Source organism: Mastigoproctus giganteus, chromosome 10, assembly GCF_048544385.1.
Source record: "Mastigoproctus giganteus isolate SK-2022 chromosome 10, ASM4854438v1, whole genome shotgun sequence".
Taxonomy (NCBI): Eukaryota; Metazoa; Arthropoda; class Arachnida; order Uropygi; family Thelyphonidae; genus Mastigoproctus; species Mastigoproctus giganteus.
Genome location: NC_143584.1, coordinates 190,257,181 through 190,270,268, shown reverse-complemented (window position 1 = coordinate 190,270,268; position 13,088 = coordinate 190,257,181). Strand labels below are relative to the sequence as shown.

The 13,088-nt window shown below is 38.3% G+C and overlaps 1 protein-coding gene across 1 annotated transcript in view; it reads right to left on the bottom strand.

Moving 5' to 3' along the window:
* Positions 1–13,088, bottom strand: part of LOC150079667 (C-Jun-amino-terminal kinase-interacting protein 4-like) — a 540,406-nt gene that overhangs the window by 386,954 nt on the left and 140,364 nt on the right. The window lies entirely within an intron of this gene.

Below are 13,088 nucleotides of genomic sequence, written 5' to 3'. Positions count from 1 at the left end.
TTTATTTTATTATTAGAGTTTATTATTATTATTACTCCTTCCCCTTACTGCTTTTGTTTTTTAATAAGTGGAACTGAGAACTGTATAGTCAAATTTGTGTTTGAGCAATTGTATAGTAATAACTTGTTGATAAGGATTCTACAATCCTTACTGAGTTTGCGATGTAACATACTTGATGAAGACTAATACATATTGTATTGTATTCTATTATTATTACTGTTATATTATTTCTCCCTGATTGGGGGTTTCACCTCGTGACAGGTATTGCTACCAAGTACACAAGGTGGTTGTTGTTATATCTGGTGTTACTGTTGGTCAAGAACTCTATGACTATCCTACAGGTGTTCAGGATTGCGACTTTCTGGAGTTCCTTGTAGGTGTTCGCTGGGAGACCTATTGCTGCTAGGCTGCTATGTAGGGTCTTTGGCACTATACCTGTGGTTGACACGATGATCGGGATGGTCGTTACTTGTTGCATATGCCACATCTCTTTGATCTCCTGTCTTAGGTTCGTGTACTTCCTGATTTTTTTTCCCCCATGGGTTTTCTGCAGGTTGCCAGTGTTGGGTACCGCTATGTCAATCAGATAGGTAGCCTTTTCCTTCTTGTCCATAAGGGTTATGTCCGGTCTGTAGTGTGGGATTGTCCTATCCGTTATTATGGCACGGTCCCAGTATAGCTTGTGGGTTGGGGTTTCTAGTACTGTTTCAGTTGGGGTTCGTACTTGTAGTACTGTACACTTTCTTCGATCAACTGGTATTTCCTTGCTAGCTTCTGATGTATTATCCTGACTACCTGATCGTGTATGAGTGTACTCAGTATGGGTGATCACCTTGCATCCCGCAGTGATGTGTTGGATTGTTTCTGAGGCCAGGTGGCATTGTCGACTTGTCATCGAACACCCCGGGCTCCTTGGCGATGTATTTTTTATATTTCCTGGTGTTGATTACCTGGTTTTGGATGGCAAGCATGAATCCTTCAGTCTCGCGGAAGAGCATCCCGCTCATGAGCCATGCATTGGAAGCAATTTTATCTATATGATCTTGATGGAGATCAGTGTAGTGTCTGCCATAGAGTGTCTTCTCTGTCCATCTTTCTAGCTTTGTTTGTGCCTCCTAGTTTGGAGGGGACTCCTTGCTTAGGTTGAGTTGCTGGAGTTGCTTCTCGGTTGCCAAATAGAGCTTGATGTCATTCATGTACATCAGGTGGGTAAGGGTGCACAGGTTCTTTCTTCCTTCTTTGAGGTTATATCCATACTTGCTGCCACTGAGCATGGTGGATAGCGGGTTGAGTGCTAGACAGAACCATAGTGGGCTCAGAGCATCTCCCTGAAAGATTCCTCTTCTAATGGGGATTGGCCTGGTTGTGATGTTCTCAACCTTAATGGTGGTACTCCATTTCGCCATTGTTGCTCCTAGGAAATTTGTCACTATGGGATTGACCTTGTAGATCTTCAGGGTCTTTATTAGCCAGCTATGAGGTACAGAGTTGAAGGCCTTGCATTAATCGATGTAAGCCTTGTATAAGTTGCAGTGCTTCTTGAAGGCTTGCTCCATAACTGCGACATCTATGGTTAATTGCACCTTGCATCCTTTGCTCCTCCGCTTGCATCCTTTCTGCTGTTCGGCCATTATGTTCTGACTCTCTAAGTGGTCTGATATCTTCTTAGTTATGCAGCTGGTCAGGATCTTGTACATCATTGGGAGGCATGTGATTGGCCTCTGTTTCACCAGGTTTCTTGTGTCTTCATCTTTAGGCTTCAGATATGTGACTCCTTCAGTGAAAAACTTCGGGATTGTCTCCAGGTTGCTTATCATTTGAGTGACCTCTGCTAGGTGCTTGTATCTGCAGGTGAGCTTCTTGTACCAGTAGTTGTGGATGTTATCAATTCCCAGGGTTGGCCAGTTGTGAGTGTTCCTAATTGACTGTTTTACTTCTTCTTCTTCTTCTTGAATCTCCCACTCTCTCATCTCTTGTATGTCCTTCATTTTCTTCCGTTCTACGAATATCCAGGGTGCTTTGCTGTTATGTCTTACTTCACTGCTCCAGATATTTCCCCAGAACTCTTTGATCATCTTCTTCTCGGGTGGTCTGTTTCCTGCTTTCTCATCTTCACCCAGTTTCCTGTAGAAGCTCTTTGGTCCTCATTGAAGATTTGGTTATTTATTTTCCTCTGGGAGCTCTCTTTGTGTCAGTTTAGTCTCTTGCTGAGTGCGAGGAGGTTCTCCTTCAGTGTGTCTAAATATTCTCCTATTCTCTGATTTCTGGTCTCATGTTTGCTGTGGGCACTTGAGGATGCTCTTTACCTTTCCAATCAATTTCTTACTTCTATTACCCTGTTGGTACTGGGTCAACTGACCTATCTTGACTCTTAATTCTTCTATCTTCTGCTGAAGTCTTCTTTCCAAAGCTGGCGGTTCCTTCTGTTTTCTTCTGCTGCTGGTCTCTCATTTCTTTTCCATTAATCCTAGTAGCTGCTATGGCAGCACAGTATACGACTGTGTGGATAGCCTCCAGCGTTGCACCATTGTTGTCAAGGTAATGTGGCATTATTTGCCGATTGAGGTGGTCTGTTACTCTCCATAGGATTTTATTTGGCCTCTGCTTAGGTATCATGTGGGTTCTTGTGGGGTCCATTCCTTCGAATTCTGTTAGGGCCTTCTTCCACTCGTCTTCTATTCTGGATAGCATGACTTCATCTCTTTCCACTTCAGCTACTCTGGGTTGTATTTCTTCTTGCTGTTCCTCCTCCAGTTCTATGGTATTATTATTATTAGCCATATGGTACAAGAAAGTCAGAGGCTTTAGAGAGAGAGAGAGAGAGAAAACAAGAGTCAGAAGCTTTTAGAAGGTTTGAAATTAACTAAGTTATCTTTGCTCCCTTGGAAATTACCTGTAGATTGACATTTAAGAAAGGGCTTGTGGATATTCAAGAAGATGAAGCTGTTTGTGCATGACAAGGTTTCTCAAAGTAGAAGGTGGAATGCAATGTGCTATCATCTACAAAACTATGGATAGGATTTCCAATCAGTTAAAGAAGATCATTAATATACAAGAGAAAAAGAGTGGGATAAAGAACTAAGCCTTGGGGAACACTAGAATTAGTGGACAGTTAGAATACAAAGGGCTATCTACCATCACCTTCAGCAAGCAGTCAGAGAAAAAAACTGCATATACAAATGAAAAAAAACAATCAGCAATCCATAAGATGGAAGCTTGTTTAGAAGACCATTATGCCAAACATGATCAAAAACATTAGAAATATCAAGAGCAACCAAACTGAGTTTCACCAAACCTTTCTATTGAATTTGTCCATAGATGGATAATGTAAGCGAAGACATTACTGGTGGATCAACACTGACAGAATCCATAGTCCCAATCATTGATCAGATGGAAGACTGAGATAAGTTAGGAGTTGGCAGTTAACGGATTTTTCCATTACTTTGGAGTAGTGTTAAGTGGAATGGGACGACAAGTCGAAAGGCAGGAATTAGTCACGCTTTTTAGGAACTGGATGGATATGAACAAATTACCAAGCAGAATGAAAAACACTGGTGGAATAAAAAAGTAAAGAGGTGACACAGACCAGGAACACACTCAGGAGTAAATGAGGAAATGTTATTAGGATCAATCTTGATGCTTTCATTGAGATCGTTCAGAATTGTTCTAACATCCTTCTGTCAAGAGGCACTGAGTGGCATGCACCAAGTATTAATATTAGTAGCAATCAGTAAATTTTGCAAAGAAGCAAACTTATACAGCATCAGCCAAAAAAATAAATAAATAAATAAAACCATCAGCTGTCCCTCCCCTCTAATAAATTGTGTAATTCTTCCTTAAATTTATTCAAACTAACCAACTGCACAACACCAGATAGAAGTTTGTTCCTATAATCAACTACACTTTGTGTTAAGATAAATTTCTGCACATCAATCCTACAACCATCCTTCCACAATTTGGATTTATGCTCCCTTATATGTACTGTCTGTGCAAGAGTAATCCATTCAAAGCCTAAATACCTTAATCAGATCTCCTCACAGTTTCCAGGCACTGCAATTTGCAGAAAATGAAGTCTTTCTTGGTAAGAGTTCCCTTTTGTTTCATTCACTAATCTTGTTACTTTTCTCTGCACCTGTTCAAATTCAAACAGATCCACATCTGTTCTTAAACGAGGTTTTCAGACCTATATAGCACCCTATATGCAGTATTCAAGGTGTTGCCTAACCATTGCATTATACAGTGGAATGATTAGTTCTTTATCCCCATTGGCAAAATTCCTGTATATCATTGATGATTGGCCTTAAATGGATTGAGCACGCTGAATTCTGATAGGATCCTTCCCCTTGTTCAGATTACGAACCTAAGGGGTCATAAATTCAAATTAAGAAAAGACAGATGTAGATTAGATGTGCGGAAATTTGCCTTTAGCCAGCGGGTGGTTAATTTCTGGAACAAACTTCCATCTTTCGTTGTAGAAGTTGATAGGTTGAATAAATTTAAGGAGGAACTGGACAGGCATTTGGAGGGAATGGTGTGATTTTTTTTTTTTTTTTGGCTGATGCTGCATAAGCTCATACACTTGCTTTCTTGCATCAAATGCCACTGCTACTACTACTACTACTACTACTACTATTGCAAAACCTCATGAGCTGTCCTAGCAGCCCATCTAGCCTGTTCAGAGAACTTCATGTCTGAATGACAGGAAATGGTTAGTGGTTATAGGAAATGGATTACTAAAATTGCGTAATACAAGAGTTAGCAGAAAAGCATGTTAAAAAGTCAGCTTTATCTTTAGCTGAGGATGCAACAGAACCATCAGGTTATAACAGAAGAAGAAATACAGAATGAATAAAGTTGCAGTCAACAACTTTGGTAAGAGACCAGAATGCTTGACTACCATTTGAACAAGAAGCAAATTTTCTGCTCTTAACCTGTTCAAAATTAAGTTTGGATTGATTAATAATTGTACTTTCAAGCTTCAGTGCAGACAGAAACTGAAGCAGGGGGTTTGGATACAAGCCAATTACAAATGCTACATTCTTAACTTAAACAGTTTGCACATTAATTTAAAAACAAAGGTTTATATAAAGGACGATAATTTAGGGTATAATGCAGAATAAAGTATTTCATCCTTACAAAAATAATTACTCTCACACAATCTCAGCAACGACTGACATCAAAAGACTGAAAAATTTTATAACTGCCAGAAATGGCAATGATAAAGAGTGTATTACAGGATCATTTAGATAGCAATGGTATCCTGAAAGAAACACAGTATGGTTCTGTTAAAAGAAAACATGATAAACCAATGTTTTTAATATATGGTATATATTTAACCATGTTTAACCAACTGGTTAGTTATTTTGATAGTCACTCACGAGCTGTATGTAGGTAATAATTTTGACACTGTTTACTTAGATTTCAGCAGAGCATTTGACTAAGTAGTATGTGACAGATCATATATAAGCTTGAACATGTTGGAATCAAAAAACAGAAAGTACATATGTAGCCATATGTAAGTCAGCAATTGAAATAGTAAAACGAAGGAAAAAAGCCAGTGTTTCAGAAATATATCACATCAAAGATCAAAACAAAATATGTAAACAAAGAAATGGGGGGAGGGAATAAAAAGACTAAGAAAAGGTCAATGGCAGTAATGTGAATCTCCCCCTCTGTTTTTGGGCTTAGTCTTTTACTCTGAACTTTGCTGAAATATTCCTACCTGTTCCCAACACTTTTGCTTTTTCAATAGATTTTATAATTAACTATATTTGGTCACTGCACTAGAAGGATTGCAGGAGACAGAGGGTTGTGATTAACAGTTATTCTTCACATTGGGCTAATGTAAGAAATGGGATTCCTCACGGTTCAGTACTAGGACAAGTCTTGTTTTTGATTTTCTTTAATAACATCAACATAAAAGGGCAATGAGATTGGTGAGTGGAACAAAGGGTTGCTGTTACAAAGAAAGGTTTAAGTTCTGCAACCTGCAGGGTCTGGAGACTAGGCACCTGCAAGGTGATCTGATTGAGGTGTACAAAGCCTTGAATGGTTTGAGCAGGCCCAATGCTGACGGGATACTTCCACTTGCTCAGACTAAGAACCTGAGGGGGCATAAATTCAAATTGAGGAAAGCCAACTGTAGAATAGATGTGTGGAAATTTGCCTTTAGCCAGCGGGTGGTTGATAGTTGGAACAAACTTCCATCCGTTGTAGTGGAGGTCAACAACTTAAATAAGTTCAAGGCAGAACTAGACAAATATTTGGAGTAAATGGATGGATGAAATGGGAAGGGGTTTTTTTTTTTTTTTTTTGGCTGATGCTATATAAGCTTGCTTTCTTGCATCATATGCCTCTACTAATCCTAATTTCTCAGTTATCATAAAATCATTCAGTTCCCTGTTAGAGTTTGATAAATTTCTGGCATTTCCTTCCCTAAAAATTTTTTTTTGTGTGTGAATGTAGATGCAAAATACCTATTCAATTTGTCAGCAACCTGAGCAGGATCATCAATAGTTAAACTGTTGATATCAAGTGGACCAATGTTATTCATCCCCTTAGATAGACTCCAGAGATAGTCAGAAAAGTAGCAGCTATCTTTAAATGTAGCAAAATGCAAGCTCTAATACTAGGGGGATAGCAACTTCAAAATATCTCACACACTTGTCGGGGTTAAACTAAAAACTTTAGAAGAAAAATGATATTTTGAGGTTATGATATAGTCAGACATGAAGTTCTCAAAGTGTAGACAAGTGGAAAGGAGGGCCCATGGTATCCTACTGATAATTTCTTAGACATTTGCTTATAGAGATAGGAAGATCATAATGCTTCTGTATAAGGCAATTGTAAGACTACACTTGGAATACTTTATCCAGGTATGGAGATCAAACCTAACAAGACCGGGCTTCTTAAAAGGGTCCAAAGATAGGCAGTGTGTCTGTTGAGATTAGCAAAAGGGACTCCCAAATATGTGGGCTGCAGAGCTTGTAAGCTAGACTCCTTATAGAAGATTTAATTTGTGTGTATAAGACCCTGATGGGTGAAAGTAAAATGAACAAGGGTGAATCAGTTTTATTGAAAAAAAATTCAGTTTTGAGTGGTCACAGATCCTAGTTTTCAGATGCTTCAATTTACGGAACTAGTCTCTTTTGATAAGAGTACCTTTCTGTTCACCCACCTAGCATTCTTGCTCTTTTCTGCAGCAGTTCCAACAGATATGAATCTTTCCTAAAATGAGATTCCAAACCTGTATGCAGTACTCCAGATGAAAAATAATCATTGCCTCATAAAATTCAATAATTGCCTCTTTATGCATGCTGACAAAACGGCTTGCTTTCATTGATTTCAGCTTGAGTAATTACTCATAGGTCATTTTCATTGTTTGCTGTCTTGAGTTTGTACCAGTGAAATGGTATGTTATTCTGGAATTACTGATACCTAAATGCAGTAACTTGCATTTATCAATACAGGCACTCTCCGACTTACATAAATTTGACTTTACGTCAGTTTTTGCCAGTCAGTGCAAACTGAAAAAAAAATATGGAAATGTATTTTGCATCCTGTAGGAATAAATGGAGGTATTGTGAAAATATCGTAATGTGAACCCAATAAAACATTGTGGGTTTTTTTTTTTTTTTGCTAATTCATTCCAAGACCTCAGAAGTTGGAATTTTCACTATATAACTAAGCTATTTAATGCTGATATAATGGAAATTGTATTAGTTTTATATAAATTTATGTCAAATAAGCATAACACAAAAATCACTTTTACTATAGGATGCAAAAACAAAACACATGGCCAACGTGCTTACAAATGCAACTATTAGCTGAGAGAAAGGGCTACACTGTCTGGTCAGAGAATGCATTGTTATATGTTTGCTTATAAGAAACAATTTTGAATGCCTTTGTGATATTTTTCTAAAGCAAATTTCTGGAGATCACAACCATAAAACAATAAAAGCAATTTGCACTTTCCAGTTTATTGGGCTTTTCTGTTAGTGAAATCTATTATAAATCTATCAGAGACTTGGCAATTTGGAATCTCCTCTCTTTGATCTTCTCTGGCTTAAAATCTCTCTACCTCATTGTGTAAAATTCATCTGTTGTCTCTACCGTTCTCCCAACTCCACTAATCACTTGGAGCTCTTTGACTTCCTCTCTTTACAACTTGACTTTCTCCAGTCCAACTTTCCTAACAGTGAGGTAATTTTCCTTGGTGATTTTAACGTTCACAACTCCAGCTGGCTTCCGTTTTCTAGTCACACCGACCCAGCAGGTCGAGATGCTGAGGCTTTTGCAATTACTAATGACCTAGCACAGATTGTTCATTTACCTACAAGAATACTGGACAATCCTAATCATACAGCCAATACGCTTGATCTTTTTCTCACAAACAACCTTTCTAAGTACAAGGTTGAAGTGAGAGGTCCTTTAGGCACTTCAGATCACAACCTGGTGATTGCCTCTTCTCCAATGGAACCTTTATCTCATGGCTATTCCCAACCTCGTATTGTTTGGCATTACAAGAATGCAAAATGGGATAACCTGCGAGACTTCTTTTCTTCTTTTCCTTGGTCTGATTACTGTTTCAAAACTTCTGATGTCAACGTTTCCACAGATCGTGTCAGTGAAATTATTCTTGCTGGAATGGAATCCTTTATCCCACACTCCACTTTAAAATCTCGTCCTTTATCTAAACCTTGGTTTTCCAATAAATGTGCTAAGGCTGTCCAAGAGAAGAATGTTGCATATCGTAATTGGCTTGTTTCTAATTCTTCAGTTTCATTTTCTGCCTACACCAAAGCTCGCAACAATTGTAAAGCAGTTACTAATCAGTCCAAACTAGAGTTTGAACAGGCTAAGAGTAGAAAACTTGCTTCTTGCCCTAATGGTAGCCGAGCATTCTGGTCTCTTGCCAAAGCTATTGGCCGCAACTTTTGCCCATCTCTGCTCCCACCTCTGTCCAAACCAGATGGTTCTGTTGTCACTTCAGCCAAGGATAAAGCTGATCTGCTAGCATCCCATTTTTCTTTGAGCTCATGTATTAATGATCTTGGTAAAACACCTCCCACAATTCCTAACACGCTCCATTCAATGCCTCCTGTGGTCTTCCGTCAAAAGGATATCAGAAGGATTTTGATGAATCTTGATGCTAAGAAAAGCTCCCGGTCCTGATGGTATTTCTCCACTTGTTCTCAAAACCTGTGCTCCTGAACTTACTCCTATTCTTTGCCGCCTTTTTTCACTTTCTTATTCCAAAGGTGTTTTTCCTTCTTCTTGGAAATTTGCTCATATCCAGCCAGTTCCTAAAAAGGGTGACAAATCCCTCCCATCCAATTATCGTCCCATTGCAATTACTTCTACTCTTTCTAAAGTAATGGAAAAATCAATTAACCGCCAACTCTTAAACTACTTAGAAACCTTCTGTCTGATCAACGATCGCCAGTATGGATTCCGTCAGTGTCGATCCACTGGTGATATTCTGGCTTATGTTACCCATTTATGGACTAATTCAATGGAAAGGTTCGGTGAAACACAAGTAGTTGCTCTTGACATCTCAAATCCTTTCAATTGTGTTTGGCATAAAGGTCTTCTAAACAAGCTTCCATCTTATGGTTTGCCAACTGTTTTTTGTAATTGGTTATCCAGTTTTCTCTCTCATCGCTCACTGAGGGTGATGGTAGATGGCTCTCTGTCTTCTAACTTCTCCACTAATGCCGGTGTCCCCCAAGGTTCAGTTCTTTCCCCCACTCTTTTCCTCTTGTATATCAATGACCTTCTTCCATTGACTGGAAATCCTATCCATAGTTTTGCCGATGATAGCACATTGCATTCAACTTTCCATTTTGAGAAACCTTGTCCAGCTCAATCAGCTTCAAGTTCTCGAAAATCTGCTGCCAATTCCTTAAATGAAGATCTTCAGGTAATTCTCCAGTGGGGCAAAGACAACTTAGTTGATTTCAACCCTTCTAAAACTCAATCTTGTCTTATATCTCGCAAAAAGGATTCTTCTGCTCCTATGCTTATCTTTAGTGACACTCCGATTTCTAGGCAAAATGATATATCTCTTTTGGGGATTACCCTGACTTCTAATCTCTCTTGGCACAAGCACATTACAAATATTGCTTCCTCTGCATTTAAAAAACTTGGTTTTCTCTTTCGCTCTCGGCGTTACTTTTCTCCCAAACAGCTGCTCACTCTGTATAAATCGCAAATCCGCCCTGCCATGGAATATTGTTCCCACATCTGGGGTGGTGCCCCCAAAACCTCTCTCAGGCTTCTTGATTCCATTCAGAAGAGGGCAGTTAGGTTAATTAATGATTCATCTCTAACAGAGTCTCTCCACTAACTTTCTCATAGACGCACTGTTTCTGCTGCATGCCTCTTCTTCAGATACTTCCATGGGCACTGTTCTTCTGAATTGGCTTCTATAATTCCCTCTCTCTCTTTCAAAACAGTCCGAACACGTGCCGCCACCAGCCAACATCCATTTACTGTCCAACTTGAAACCCACAGAACCAACTTTTCATCTTCCTCATTTATTCATTCAACTGCCGTTTTCTGGAACAACCTTCCTTCATACGTATTTCCTGAAAATTACAATCTACAGAAGTTCAAGTCCAATATCAACAAATATCTGCTTTCGTCTTCTCAACCTCCAACCCAAGCACGGTACTAAGTACTATAGGTTATAATACCTCTCGTGTTTGGGGTTCTCATAAAAAAAAAAAATAAAAAAAAAATAATAAACAAGTAGTAACGATGTAGTAAGCTATAATATCAATAACTGGAATTGTGTGGGTTTTTATGTTATGGTGAAATGTGTTTCCCCTTCACTGAAATCTTCAATCATATGAAAAAACATAAATAAATTTTCAGAATCTTCTCTTCATTCCTATTTACTTATTACAATGATGAAGGGAAAGTGACCAACAGAAAGTGCAAGTGGTGGCAGTGCTAGGAAATGAAACAAAATTGATTTAGAAATGAAGATGAAAATTATTAAAAAGTAAGAAGCAGGACAAAGTTTGTTATCTATTGCAAGGAAATTAGGTCTCACTGCTTCAACAGTAAATACTATTTTAAAGGACAGTGAGCGCATAAAAGAACATGTTAAAGGATCAAAGCATTTAAGATCAACATTGATCACAAAACAGCATTCAGGTGCTATATTGTAGATGGAAAAGGTATTAATATGGATGGAAAATCAGATTCAGAAACAAGTGTCCCTGAGTCTAATGGCCATTCAAGCAAAAGCATGAAGTATTTATGAAGATATTAAGAATAAGTACAGCAAACCCCAAGTCTAGTTCGTGGCATGCAACGGATGGTTTAATAGGTTGAAGCACTGCACTGGTTTCCAATGTTAAAGTAAAATTTTTGTAATTTTGTACACTTTTGAAATTTTCCCTGCACAAGATAAAAATAAATTGAATAAATAATTCTATTTATATGTTCGTCGAATATTTCTTTTTTTTCTTCAATCAAATTCAGTGCACATAGTTGCAAGTGCTGCATAAGTCTTTAGGGAAATTCCGACTTATATAAAATTCGACTTATGTAGAGTTCCACGTAACACAACCCTTGTAAGTTGGGGAGTTGCTGTATTAACCTCAATTCCCATTTTCAGTCCATCTGCCTAATTTCTTCAGATCTTGGGGAAGTGTACTCTGGTCACTATCATTAACCAGTCTGCCCACCTTTGTATCATCTACAAACTTATACATTAAACTTGAAATTAAAAACAGTAAGGGGAGTCATCAATGAATCCTGAGAGACCCCAATCATAACATTAGTCAAGAAGACTAGTGGTCATCATTAATAACCACTCTCTATATCCTGCCACTCAACCATACCTTTATCCACAACAGTAACTTGTACCCAATGCCACACTGCTCCAATTTGTACAACAGTCATTCCCACGGAACAGTATCAAAACAGCTTTACTGAAATCTCAGTATATGATGTCAAAAATATTTTTTGCATCAAGTTCCTTTGTGACTACTTCATAGTAATCAATCAGACTGGTCAGACAAGACATCCTCTAAATAAGTCTATGCTGTGATTTCCATATAACTGCATTTCTGTCAGGGTGAGTGTGCATTACTTCTTTAATTACTAACTCCATTATTTTCCCTGGCACAAAAGTCAACTTTAGAGAGTTGTAATTACTCACTTCACCCTTTGATTCTCATTTGTGAATAGGAGACTTCTGTATATCTCCAGTCTGTAAATATATCTCCTGTATAAGCGATGTTCTCATAATTATGGCTGAAAGTGTACTTACCTCTTTTGCTGCCTCTTTTAATATAAATGAATTGCCTGATTTCAGATGATGCTCATTTCCACATGTATGGTTATATGAATAAATAGTACTGGAACTTTAATGGTATGCCACATAACCCTCATGAACTTCACCAAGTCCTCTGCTTAGCATAAAAGTGACATGTGATATCATTTAATGTTATTATTGGTCCCTGTTTTTGAGGACAGAGAGGAGCGTGCTGCAATTCTTATTTTTTCTAAGTTGTACAAAGTCATGATGGATATCTTTCTGCCAAACAACCATCCCAACATCAATGTATCAGCCCTGTGCGTCCAGCATGTTAGCGCCACTGCTTATTTAGAACCTGCATGGCAGTTCTACATAATGTTTCCACTAGCGTGATGTCTCACATCAACTTGGCCTGCCCACTTGCCTGATCTTTCTGCATAGGATTTCTTTCGTAGAGCTATCCTAAAAGGTGTACAAAACACATCCTGTCAGTATTGCAAGAGAAAATATGCCAATGTACTGAAGCAATCCATAACACCATACTTTAAATTGTAATGATATCCATGATATTGGCATTACATGATGCAAGAAAGCAAGCTTATATAACATCAGTCAAAAAAATAAAATAAAATTCTCATTTCACCCATCCACTAGCTCCAAATGTTTGTCTAGTTCTGCCTTGAATCTATTTAAGCTATCAATTACTACAACGACAGATGGAAGTTTGTTCCAGCAAGCAACCATCCGCTGGCTAAAGGCAAACTTCCGCACATCTATCCTACAACTGTCTTCCCTCAATTTGAATTTCAGGAGA